Genomic DNA, 12,210 nt, shown 5'->3' with positions numbered 1-12,210 from the left:
ACCTGCAGTATATGGCCGGTTTCAAGTTCATGTCGAATAAGACTCTTTGCTCAATGGTACCCATGTAGAAGTTTGCAAACAGGACACCTAGGGGAGAACCCATGCGACCCCATCTACTTGCTTATACATGTGCCCATCCGGGCTCAAGAAGGGTGCCTCTTTAGTACAAGCTTGGAGTAGTTTCCTTAGGATATTTTCTGGTATGTCAAGAGGAGTACATAGGAATGTGCCTGAATGCCAACAGTGACTGCCTGGACAGGTACAAGAGGAGTGTTGTTAACGCATATGTCGACCGTGCCCTCAGCCACAGCTCAGAATGGAAGCAAGTCGACGAAGAACTCTGTAGGGTAAGGCAGGTCCTAGTCAACAACGGCTTCTCCAATGGTTTCGTCGAAGACATCATAAGAAGGAAAGTGGAACGCCATGCAACCTCTGAAGAGACAACTAACACAACACCTATACCCCCCTATTAGACTATTTTACAGGAACTTCTTTTCCACAGCTCATAAAACAGAGGAAAGGGTCCTGAAAGATATTGTTAATAGAAACGTTATCCCTACAGACAAAAATCAGAGGATACAACTGACGATTTACTACAAAACTAGAAAAACGGCCAGCCTACTCATGAGAAACTCTCCAGACACAAAGCAGAACGCTTTAAAAGAGGCCAACGTCGTCTATGCCTTCAAATGCCCTCTTGGGGATTGTAAGCTCCAAAAAACCCAGTATATAGGCAAGACAACAACATCTCTTTCTAGGCGTTTAACGATGCATAAGCAACAGGGCTCCATTAAGGAACATATAATCTCTTCCCACAACCAAACCATCGCCAGAGAAATCCTAGTAAACAACACAGAAATCATCGATAGATACAGCGATAGCAGGCGGCTTGACGTTTGCGAGGCACTACACATCAAGAAGTCGACACCAGCAATCAACAGCCAATTAATTAATGCACAACTATATTCTACCCACCTCAAGACTCCGCTCCAATATAGAAGCATCAAGAAATATGGACCAATAGGCTTTGTACAATCACTTCCATTCAATACCCATTGTTTCGTGTTCTGTCTTGTGTTAGAATTTAATACCCATTGTTGAAAGTTCGTTCTCGCCTCATCCACCTCACCCAAATGTAGATATAAACTCGAAGATGTGCAAAGCTCTATTCAGTTTCAGTTGTGTGTTTGTAAACTAAAGTCTTTGAAAATGTAATAAGTTTTACGAAACGCGCTCAAGTGTCGCGTCAGACTAGAAATAAAAATGAATTTTGGAGAATTGATCTTTGAATTACCATCAACAGTGAAAAGAAACGTAAGAAAGATAGAAAAAATTCGTGTTAGAATTATTAATCTTACTTTTTCGGTCATATATAATAATATGTGTCTACAGGAAAGACTGCTACCAAAATAGACTAATATTATATATATATATATATATATATATATATATATATATATATATATATATATATATACACACACACACACACACATATACACATGCATGCTGTGTGTGTGTGTATATATGTACATACATATATATACATGTATGTATGTGCGCTGTGTGTGTGTTGAACATGCCTATCCCAAGTTCTTTCCCAAGAGGCAGACAAGAGGAGCTCCAGCATATTTCAACAATCCTAAGTATTGTAGTACAGGATGATGATAGTGAGTGGTGTTCCAGAGAACATAAAGGTATAGTGCTCTTGAAAAATAGGTGAGATAACAGGAATGTGCCAAGGGATGTGAAAAATTGGATGAGAAAAAGTTGCCCCTAGTGTTTCCAGTACAGAGAACAACATTCAAGATGGCCGCCGGCAAGAGGAAATACAAAACAGAGCTTGATTTTGTGGGATTCAATGAAGAAAGCATTGAGATAACTGGTCTATACAACAAGTTGGTAAAATTAGATAGTATAGTGAACTCTCATGTAGAAATAATTAGTAAATTGAAAGAAAGTAATGACCATTTAAATACCAAAGTTGTATGTCTTGAGGGTGTAGTGAAAGACTTGCGCAAGGATAAGAAACAATTGGAAACAAATTGCAAAGCCATGGAAGAAGAAAATAGACTCTTAAAAATAGCTTTGGGAGAAGTTAAAGCAAATTTAAACATAAATGACTACAATAGGTTAGGTAAGGAAATTCAACAGGAGAAACAGCTTTTGTCAGCACAGATGGAGGAAGTTACACAGGGAACAGAACAGTGCAAGAAAGATATGCAACTCACTTATGCACAAGTGGCCAAGGAGAAGGAAAAAATTGAAGAAGCAGTAAAGGAAGTCAAACACTGCAGCAACCAAGATAAAACAAACATTAGGCTGGAAGTGAGAAAAGAATTTGCATCTATCTTGAGGTTATCTTGAGATGATTTCGGGGCTTTTTAGTGTCCCCGCGGCCCGGTCCTCGACCAGGCCTCCACCCCCAGGAAGCAGCCCGTGACAGCTGACTAACACCCAGGTACCTATTTACTGCTAGGTAACAGGTAATCTAACCCGAAGTTGATGCAAAATACAGTTGATCGGAGTAAGTCCCTGATCATTTTTGGCTGCAAGGAAAAGGAGATAACATCTAGGTCAGAAAGAGCTGTAGAAGAAGCAAAAGTAGAAGATAAAATTGTTGGCCTCGTGGAAGGTCTTACAACCATAGAGAATGTGTGCGACTACAGGAGAATAGGCAAATATGTAAAAGGGAAAGATCGACCTTTGAGGATCACTCAAAATGGTGCCAAACAGATGGAAGAAGTACTAAGGAATGCTAGAAAATTACAAAGTGATGAGGATGGGAAAGTGTGGTCGTTAAGACGAGATCTTTCAAAAGAAGAGAGAGAAGCTGAAACTGAACCTCGCCGAGGCAAAAAGTTTAAATGAGAGCAGGAATGAAGAAGAAATCAATTCTTTTTTCTACAAAGTGATAGGGGTAGGCAAACCAGTAAAGTGGTACATAAAGACAAACCAACAAAATCATTAGAGAGAGGGAGAGTGAAGAATAAGGAGAGGGGGAACAAGTTCCTGAAGATTGCATACACCAACATAGATGGAGTAAGATCGAAGATACTGGAGTTAAGTGATGTAATACAGCTGCAGACACCAGACATTGTTGCACTCACGGAGACAAAACTTGAAGATGTTATTTTAAATGAGGTCATATTCCCAAGGGGCTACTCAATTTGGAGACGGGACAGAAAAATTAGGAAAGGCGGTGGCGTTGCTGTGCTGGTGAAAGAACACCTAAAGGTGAACGAAATAATGACTGCCAATCCACAAGAAGTTGACATAATAGCACTAGAGATCTGCCATGAGGATGATAAACTAATGATCATAAATGCATATAGTCCACCGCTAAGCAGCACATGGTCAAAGGAGGAGCTAGATAGTAAACGAGAAGGTCTTATAACAATAATGAGAGAGATCATAGCGAGAGCGGATAACGATAGATCACGACTGTTGATAGTCGGCAACTTCAACTTTAAATCCGTAGACTGGGAAGCATATGAAGCTAAAACAGAAGATTTTTGCACCTGTAAATTTGTAGACCTCATCCTGGAAACATTCTTGTATCAACATGTTAAACAAGCTACGAGGATGAGGGAAGGGGACGTTCCCTCCATGCTAGATTTGATATTTACCAGGAAGGAGGAAGAAATATTTGACATTCAGTACCTTCCTCCTTTGGGTAAAAGTGACCATGTCTTTTTGGGAATAAAGTATGCAATGCGTTATAATCTGGAAGAAAATAAGAAGGTTGATGCAATTGAAAAACCTGACTTTAGGAGAGGACATTATGGCAACCTTAGAAATTTTTTAGTGAGTATAGTTGGACAGACTTGTTGCTAGGCAAGGAAGTGAATGAGATGTGTGTCAAGTTTTGTGAAATATATGATAAAGGCACAAAAAAATTAATACTAAAACAGATGCAGAACTAGGAAACAGGATTGGTTCAACAGAAATTGCGAGAGGGCCAGAGACCAAAAGACACAAAAATGGAATCAATACAGGAAGAGGCCAAACCCCCAAACATACCAGCGATACAAAGATGCGAGAAACAACTACACGGCAGTGAGGAGAGAAAGAAATTTTGAAAAAGGGATTGCTGACAAATGTAAAACAGAACCAGGTCTATTCTATAAATTCATAAACAACAAATTGCAGGTAAAGGATAATATTCAGAGGTTGAAAATTAGAAATAGATTCACGGAAAATGAAAAGGAAATGTGTGAAACATTAAACGAAAAGTTCCAAAGTGTGTTTGTACAAAATGAAATCTTCAGGGAACCAGACACAATAGGAATTCCAGAGAACAACATAGAGCCCATAGAGGTGTCTAGAGACGATGTGGAAAAAATGCTCAAGGAGCTAAATAAGAACAAAGCAGTTGGTCCAGATGGAGTTTCACCATGGGTTCTGAGAGAATGTGCACCCGAGCTTAGCATTCCACTTCAACTGATTTTTCAGGCATCCCTGTTTACAGGAGTTGTAGCTGATGTGTGGAAAAAGGCTAACATAGTTCCAATCTACAAAAGTGGAAGCAGGGAAGACCCCCTTAATTATAGATCGGTATCCTTGACAAGTGTAATAGTCAAAATATTGGAAAAAATAATTAAAACTAAATGGGTAGAACACCTGGAGAGAAATGATATAATATCAGACAGACAGTATGGTTTTCGATCTGGAAGATCCTGTGTATCGAATTTACTCAGTTTCTATGATCGAGCAACAGAGATATTACAGGAAAGAGATGGTTGGGTTGACTGCATCTATCTGGACCTAAAAAAGGCTTTCGACAGAGTTCCACATAAGAGGTTGTTCTGGAAACTGGAAAATATTGGAGGGGTGACAGGTACGCTTCTAACATGGATGAAAAATTTTCTGACAGAAAAATGAGGGCAGTGATCAGAGGCAATGTATCGGACTGGAGAAAAGTCACATGTGGAGTACCACAGGGTTCAGTTCTTGCACCAGTGATGTTTATTGTCTACATAAATGATCTACCAGTTGGTATACAGAATTATATGAACATGTTTGCTGATGATGCTAAGATAATAGGAAGGATAAGAAACTTAGATGATTGTCATGCCCTTCAAGAAGACCTGGACAAAATAAGTCAACCCGTTCTCGCAAATTCGTAAAGTCAATATTGACTTATTAACTACGTGCATAGGTGATATACTAAACATAATAGATACCCTTAAAAAGATTCATAGAAAACACCGACCTTACCTAACCTTGTTAGTATGTTAAGATAAGCATCTTATTGCTTCGTAATTACAATTATTACCTAACCTATAATAGGTATAGGTTAAGTAATAATTGTAATTACGAAGCAATAAGATGCTTATCTTAAGATACTAACAAGGTTAGGTAAGGTCGGTGTTTTCTATGAATCTTTTTAAGGGTATCTATTATGTTAAGTATGTCACCTATGCACATATTTAATAAGTCAATATTGACTTATTAAATTTGCGAGAACGGGTTGAAATAAGTACATGGCGCGCCACTTGGTAAATGGAATTTAATGTTAATAAATGCCATGTTATGGAATGTGGAATAGGAGAACATAGACCCCACACAACTAATATATTATGTGAGAAATCTTTAAAGAATTCTGATAAAGAAAGAGATCTAGAAGTGGTTCTAGATAGAAAACTATCACCTGAGGACCACATAAAGAATATTGTGCGAGGAGCCTATGCCACGCTTTCTAACTTCAGAATTGCTTTTGAATACATGGATGGCGATATACTAAAGAAATTGTTCACGACTTTTGTTAGACCAAAGCTAGAATATGCAGCTGTTGTGTGGTGCCCATATCTTAAGAAGCACATCAACAAACTGGAAAAGGTGCAAAGACATGCTACTAAGTGGCTCCCAGAACTGAAGGGCAAGAGCTACGAGGAGAGGTTAAGAGGCATTAAATATGCCAAAACTAGAAGACAGAAGAAAAAGAAGTGATATGATCACTACATACAAAATAGTAACAGGAATTGATAAAATCGATAGGGAAGATTTCCTGAGACCTGGAACTTTAAGAACAAGAGGTCATAGATTTAAACTAGCTAAACACAGATGCAGAAGAAATATAAGAAAATTCACTTTCGCAAACAGAGTGGTAGACGGTTGGAACAAGTTAGGTGAGAAGGTGGTGGAGGCCAAGACCGTCAGTAGTTTCAAAGCGTTATTCTTGTATATGCATAAATAAATAAATAAATAAAATATGACAAAGAGTGCTGGGAAGACGGGACACCACGAGCGTAGCTCTCATCCTGTAACTACACTTAGGTAATTACACTTGGGTAATTACATGCGAACAAGCTTTAATGGTCCCCAAGCCAATATGCAACTGAAAACTCCACACCCCAGAAGGATTCGAACCCAGACAGCCAGGGGGCACTGTGGCGTACCTGATACCTTCACCGCTACACCACACAGCTGTACAAAAATGTTGGCAGTCTTGAGACTCTGTACCCAACATCCGACAGCGATTAATAGTCTATTATATATAGCATGTTGATGACCCAACATGGCTGGGGCCACATCAACATACCCGCCCACCCATCACTGGTGGGGCCATGTTATGATGACCCAACATGGCTGGGGCCACATCAACATACCCGCCCACCCATCAGTGGTGGGGCCATGTTATGATGGCCCACTGTCAAGAAAGGGAGCTAAACATAGCTTGGGGCTGTAGCCAGGAACATGCCAGCTGCTATAGTGAGGCGGGGGGTATACCAACCATAACGGGGGTACAGTCACCATAACGGGGGTATACTGTCTGGTTGATACCTGGTTGATGGGGTTCTGGGAGTTGTTCTACTCCCCAAGCCCGGCCCGAGGCCAGCTTGACTTGTGAGAGTTTGGTCCACCAGGCTGTTGCTTGGAGCGGCCCGCAGGCCCACATACCCACCACAGCCCGGTTGGTCCGGCACTCCTTGGTGGAAACTATCTAGTTTCCTCTTTAAGATGTCCACGGTTGTTCCGGCAATATTTCTTATGCTCGCTGGGAGGGTGTTGAACAACCGCGGACCTCTGATGTTTATACAGTGTTCTCTGATTGTGCCTATGGCACCTCTGCTCTTCACTGGTTCTATTCTGCATTTTCTTCCATATCGTTCACTCCAGTACGTTGTTATTTTACTGTGTAGATTTGGGACCTGTCCCTCCAGTATTTTCCATGTGTATATTATTTGATATCTCTCTCGTCTCCTTTCTAGTGAGTACATTTGGAGAGCTTTGCGACGATCCCAATAATTTAGGTGTTTTATCTCGTCTATGCGTGCCGTACATGTTCTCTGTATTCCCTCTATTTCAGCAATCTCTCCTGTTCTGAAGGGGGAAGTGAGTACTGAGAAGTACTCGAGACGGGACAACACAAGTGACTTTGAGTACAACCATTGTGATGGGATCCCTGGATTTGAAAGTTCTCGTAATCCATCAGGCAGCAAGCAGCACAGTGAGAGTGGGCCAGCAAGCACCACCGTGAGAGGCAGGCAGCAAGCAGCACAGTGAGAGTGGGCCAGCAAGCACCACCGTGAGAGTGGGCCAGCAAGCACCACCGTGAGAGTGGGCCAGCAAGCACCACCGTGAGAGGCAGCCAGCAAGCACCACCGTGAGAGGCAGCCAGCAAGCACCACCGTGAGAGGCAGCCAGCAAGCACCACCGTGAGAGGCAGCCAGCAAGCACCACCGTGAGAGGCAGGCAGCAAGCACCACCGTGAGAGGCAGCCAGCAAGCACCACCGTGAGAGGCAGCCAGCAAGCACCACCGTGAGAGGCAGGCAGGCAGGCAGCAAGCACCACCGTGAGAGGCAGGCAGCAAGCACCACCGTGAGGCAGCCAGCAAGCACCACCGTGAGAGGCAGCCAGCAAGCACCACCGTGAGAGGCAGCCAGCAAGCACCACCGTGAGAGGCAGCCAGCAAGCACCACCGTGAGAGGCAGCCAGCAAGCACCACCGTGAGAGGCAGCCAGCAAGCACCACCGTGAGAGGCAGCCAGCAAGCACCACCGTGAGAGGCAGCCAGCAAGCAGCACCGTGAGAGGCAGCCAGCAAGCACCACCGTGAGAGGCAGGCAGCAAGCACCACCGTGAGAGGCAGGCAGCAAGCAGCACAGTGAGAGTGGGCCAGCAAGCACCACCGTGAGAGGCAGGCAGCAAGCAGCACAGTGAGAGTGGGCCAGCAAGCACCACCGTGAGAGGCAGGCAGCAAGCACCACCGTGAGAGGCAGGCAGCAAGTACCACCGTGAGAGGCAGGCAGCAAGCAGCACAGTGAGAGTGGGCCAGCAAGCACCACCGTGAGAGGCAGGCAGCAAGCACCACAGTGAGAGTGGGCCAGCAAGCACCACCGTGAGAGGCAGGCAGGCAGCAAGCACCACAGTGGGCCAGCAAGCAGCACAGTGAGAGGCAGGCAGGCAGCAAGCAGCACAGTGGGCCAGCAAGCAGCACTGGGAGCAGGAAGCAGACGGCAGGGCAGGTGGAGCGCGCCAAGGTGACAAGTCAGCCCAGGGGCCCTCCGCCTCACCCAGTAATTGAAGGTTGTACAGTAACGTTTGTGAAGCAGTTTACACTGAGGTATTCCCCAAGACGTCTAGGACTCGACCTTGGACCATTACGCCACACTCTTGACGCAACACGCGCCACTCCCCAGGCATCCCACCAACCTTATTACACCATAATACTTCATGCGTGCGTCTACCTCATACTGGCACCCAGAGCTGCCGGACAAAAGCCACAGTGGCACCCAGAGTGCCATAGGCACCACCAGACAACACTGTATAAACATCAGAGGTCCGCGGTTGTTCAACACCCTCCCAGCGAGCATAAGAAATATTGCCGGACAACCTAGGTTGTGTAGACACGTGGGTTCTGCATACTCGCTGCTCAAAGTAACAGTCTGTTGGACCAAGTTATCACAATTCAAGTCTGACCTCAGCGCGGCCATGGAAAGTATAAAACACTAAAACACTCCAGGAATCACGTGAATTTAAAGAGATTATACATGAACGCATATTTTTTTTTTTTTTTTTTTTTTTTTTTTTTTTTTTACACAGGAGGGTACAGGAGCAGACGACTGCTGACTCCTGTTAGCTGGCTGAGAGCTTTCCCTTCCCATAGTTCATGGTAAGCCTTACCCAACTAGTTTACACACAGGAGGGTGTAAAACAGCAACATATTCTCCAGAAACTTTATTCATCCCATATAATTAAGAGACTTCACTCACCGTGTACGGTGAAGGGATGTCACTCACCGTGTACGGTGAAGGGATGTCACTCACCGTGTACGGTGAAGGGATGTCACTCACCGTGTATGGTGAAGGGATGTCACTCACTGTGTATGGTGAAGGGATGTCACTCACCGTGTATGGTGAAGGGATGTCACTCACCGTGTATGGTGAAGGGATGTCACTCACCGTGTATGATGAAGGGATGCCACTCACCGTGTACGGTGAAGGGATGTCACTCACCGTGTACGGTGAAGGGATGTCACTCACTGTGTACGGTGAAGGGATGTCACTCACTGTGTACGGTGAAGGGATGTCACTCACTGTGTACGGTGAAGGGATGTCACTCACTGTGTACGGTGAAGGGATGTCACTCACTGTGTACGGTGAAGGGATGTCACTCACTGTGTACGGTGAAGGGATGTCACTCACTGTGTACGGTGAAGGGATGTCACTCACTGTGTACGGTGAAGGGATGTCACTCACTGTGTATGGTGAAGGGATGTCACTCACTGTGTACGGTGAAGGGATGTCACTCACTGTGTACGGTGAAGGGATGTCACTCACTGTGTACGGTGAAGGGATGTCACTCACTGTGTACGGTGAAGGGATGTCACTCACTGTGTACGGTGAAGGGATGTCACTCACTGTGTACGGTGAAGGGATGTCACTCACTGTGTACGGTGAAGGGATGTCACTCACTGTGTATGGTGAAGGGATGTCACTCACTGTGTATGGTGAAGGGATGTCACTCACTGTGTATGGTGAAGGGATGTCACTCACCGTGTACGGTGAAGGGATGTCACTCACCGTGTACGGTGAAGGGATGTCACTCACCGTGTATGGTGAAGGGATGTCACTCACTGTGTATGGTGAAGGGATGTCACTCACTGTGTATGGTGAAGGGATGTCACTATCAATAAAAATAATCACACTGTAGTTTCAACCAGCTGTGGTCCAGTTGGCTTCGTTCTCTACTCACAATCGGGGATCCTGAGTTCGATTCCCGAGCGGGACAAAAATGGTGGGGCACGTTACCTTTCACCTCATGCCTCTGTTCACCTAGCACTAAAAAGGTACCCGGGATTAAAACAACTGTTGTGGGGTTTCATCCCGATGAAGCATCTGTAGGTCTCGCTCGGGGGACCTCGATACAATCCTAATGAATACATACACACAGGCTTTCTGTCCCCTACAACAATATTATAAACCGGGGGATACCAGATGCACTTAAAGCAGCAGACATAGCCCCTCTACACAAGGGAGGGAGCAAAGCATTGGCAAAGAATTATATACCAGTTGCACTAACATCGCACATAATAAAAGTATTTGAGAGAGTTATCAGGAGTCAGGTCACTAGTTTCATGGAGACCAATGACCTCCACAACCCAGGCCAACATGGAGACCAATGACCTCCACAACCCAGGCCAACATGGAGACCAATGACCTCCACAACCCAGGCCAACATGGAGACCAATGACCTCCACAACCCAGGCCAACATGGAGACCAATGACCTCAACAACCCAGGCCAACATGGAGACCAATGACCTCCACAACCCAGGCCAACATGGAGACCAATGACCTCCACAACCCAGGCCAACATGGAGACCAATGACCTCCACAACCCAGGCCAACATGGAGACCAATGACCTCCTCAACCCAGGCCAACATGGAGACCAATGACCTCCACAACCCAGGCCAACATGGAGACCAATGACCTTCACAACCCAGGCCAACATGGAGACCAATGACCACCTCAACCCAGGCCAACATGGAGACCAATGACCTCCACAACCCAGGCCAACATGGAGACCAATGACCTCCACAACCCAGGCCAACGTGGATTTAGAGCAGGAAGATCGTGCTTCTCACAGCTACTTGACCACTACGACAAAGTCACCGAGGCATTAGAAGAAAAACAGAATGCAGATGTGGCATACACGGACTTCACAAAAGCATTCGATAAATGTGACCGTGGAGTGATAGCACACAAAATGAGGTCAATGGGAATAACCTGTACTCAAGATTCAGTTGCATGATGGCTCTCTGCTCGACTATGTAACCAGATACAAATACCTTGGTCTTGAAGTTCCACTGTACCGCAATGTTGTAGCCAGACTGGGTCGCCAATGTAGAGAGGCTCCGTGCTCTCAAGGCTGTGGCAGGCTACCGTCCAAGCTATGGTGCAAATGTGAGAATTGTCAAAATGATGTATCTCTCATATATTAGGTCACTGATTGATTATACTGCACCCATGCTTGCTCTAGTGCCTGAGAGAATGCTTGGAGGGCGCACATGACTGTAAAGCTGCCGCCCAGTTGGGTGGGTGTGGAGCACATGACTGTAAAGCTGCCGCCCAGTTGGGTGGGTGTGGAGCACATGACTGTAAAGCTGCCGCCCAGTTGGGTGGGTGTGGAGCAAGACTAGTAACTGTGTGACTCACCATAGATGTAACGTGCCTTGTATAGTGACTTGTGAGCCTCTTGTTGAATTACTTATGATACAAAAGATTATCGATGTGTAAATGATTGCATATACATGTATGTGTAAATCACGAAAATAAAGACGTGTACATGTATATATATCGTTAACAATTGTGTAACTAGCTTCACAAGATTGTCACTTGCTTAACTAAACGAACTCTGGGGTTCAGTTCTTTAACCCATTATGTGCCTCTGTAACCCTTTACACCACCGACCACGGCATGGGTATGGGGTGCATAATAAAGAAATTTAATTGGGAATAACTTGTAAAGTAGGACAGTTAATACTCTGTCGTTACTAGACAGAAAGAGTTACTAGTAACAGTTACTATAACACAGAGTAACAGTCAACCATATAAAATCGAGTCCATGTGCGGTTAAAAGCTCTGTACCTCAAGGTACAGTCCTTGCACCGCTACTGTTCCTTATTCTCATTTCAGATATCGACAAAAATACACGTTACAGCTTCGTATCATCCTTTGCAGATGACACAAAAATCAGCATGAAAAT

At 44.7% G+C, this 12,210-nt stretch overlaps 1 protein-coding gene across 2 annotated transcripts in view; it reads right to left on the bottom strand.

The window, feature by feature from the left end:
- Positions 1-12,210, bottom strand: part of Bcat (Branched chain amino acid transaminase) — an 84,777-nt gene that overhangs the window by 59,751 nt on the left and 12,816 nt on the right. The window contains exon 1 of one of the 2 annotated variants that reach the window (XM_069337235.1): positions 6,787-6,871. The exons of the other annotated variant lie outside the window; for it this stretch is intronic. The gene's annotated coding sequence lies outside the window, so the exon portion shown is untranslated. Of the gene's footprint in view, positions 1-6,786; positions 6,872-12,210 lie in introns of those variants that run through there. 2 annotated transcript variants of the gene reach the window in all.

Source organism: Procambarus clarkii, chromosome 37, assembly GCF_040958095.1.
Source record: "Procambarus clarkii isolate CNS0578487 chromosome 37, FALCON_Pclarkii_2.0, whole genome shotgun sequence".
Classification (NCBI taxonomy): domain Eukaryota; kingdom Metazoa; phylum Arthropoda; class Malacostraca; order Decapoda; family Cambaridae; genus Procambarus; species Procambarus clarkii.
Note: the sequence above shows the minus strand (reverse complement) of the source record. Positions and strands in the feature narration are given on the sequence as shown.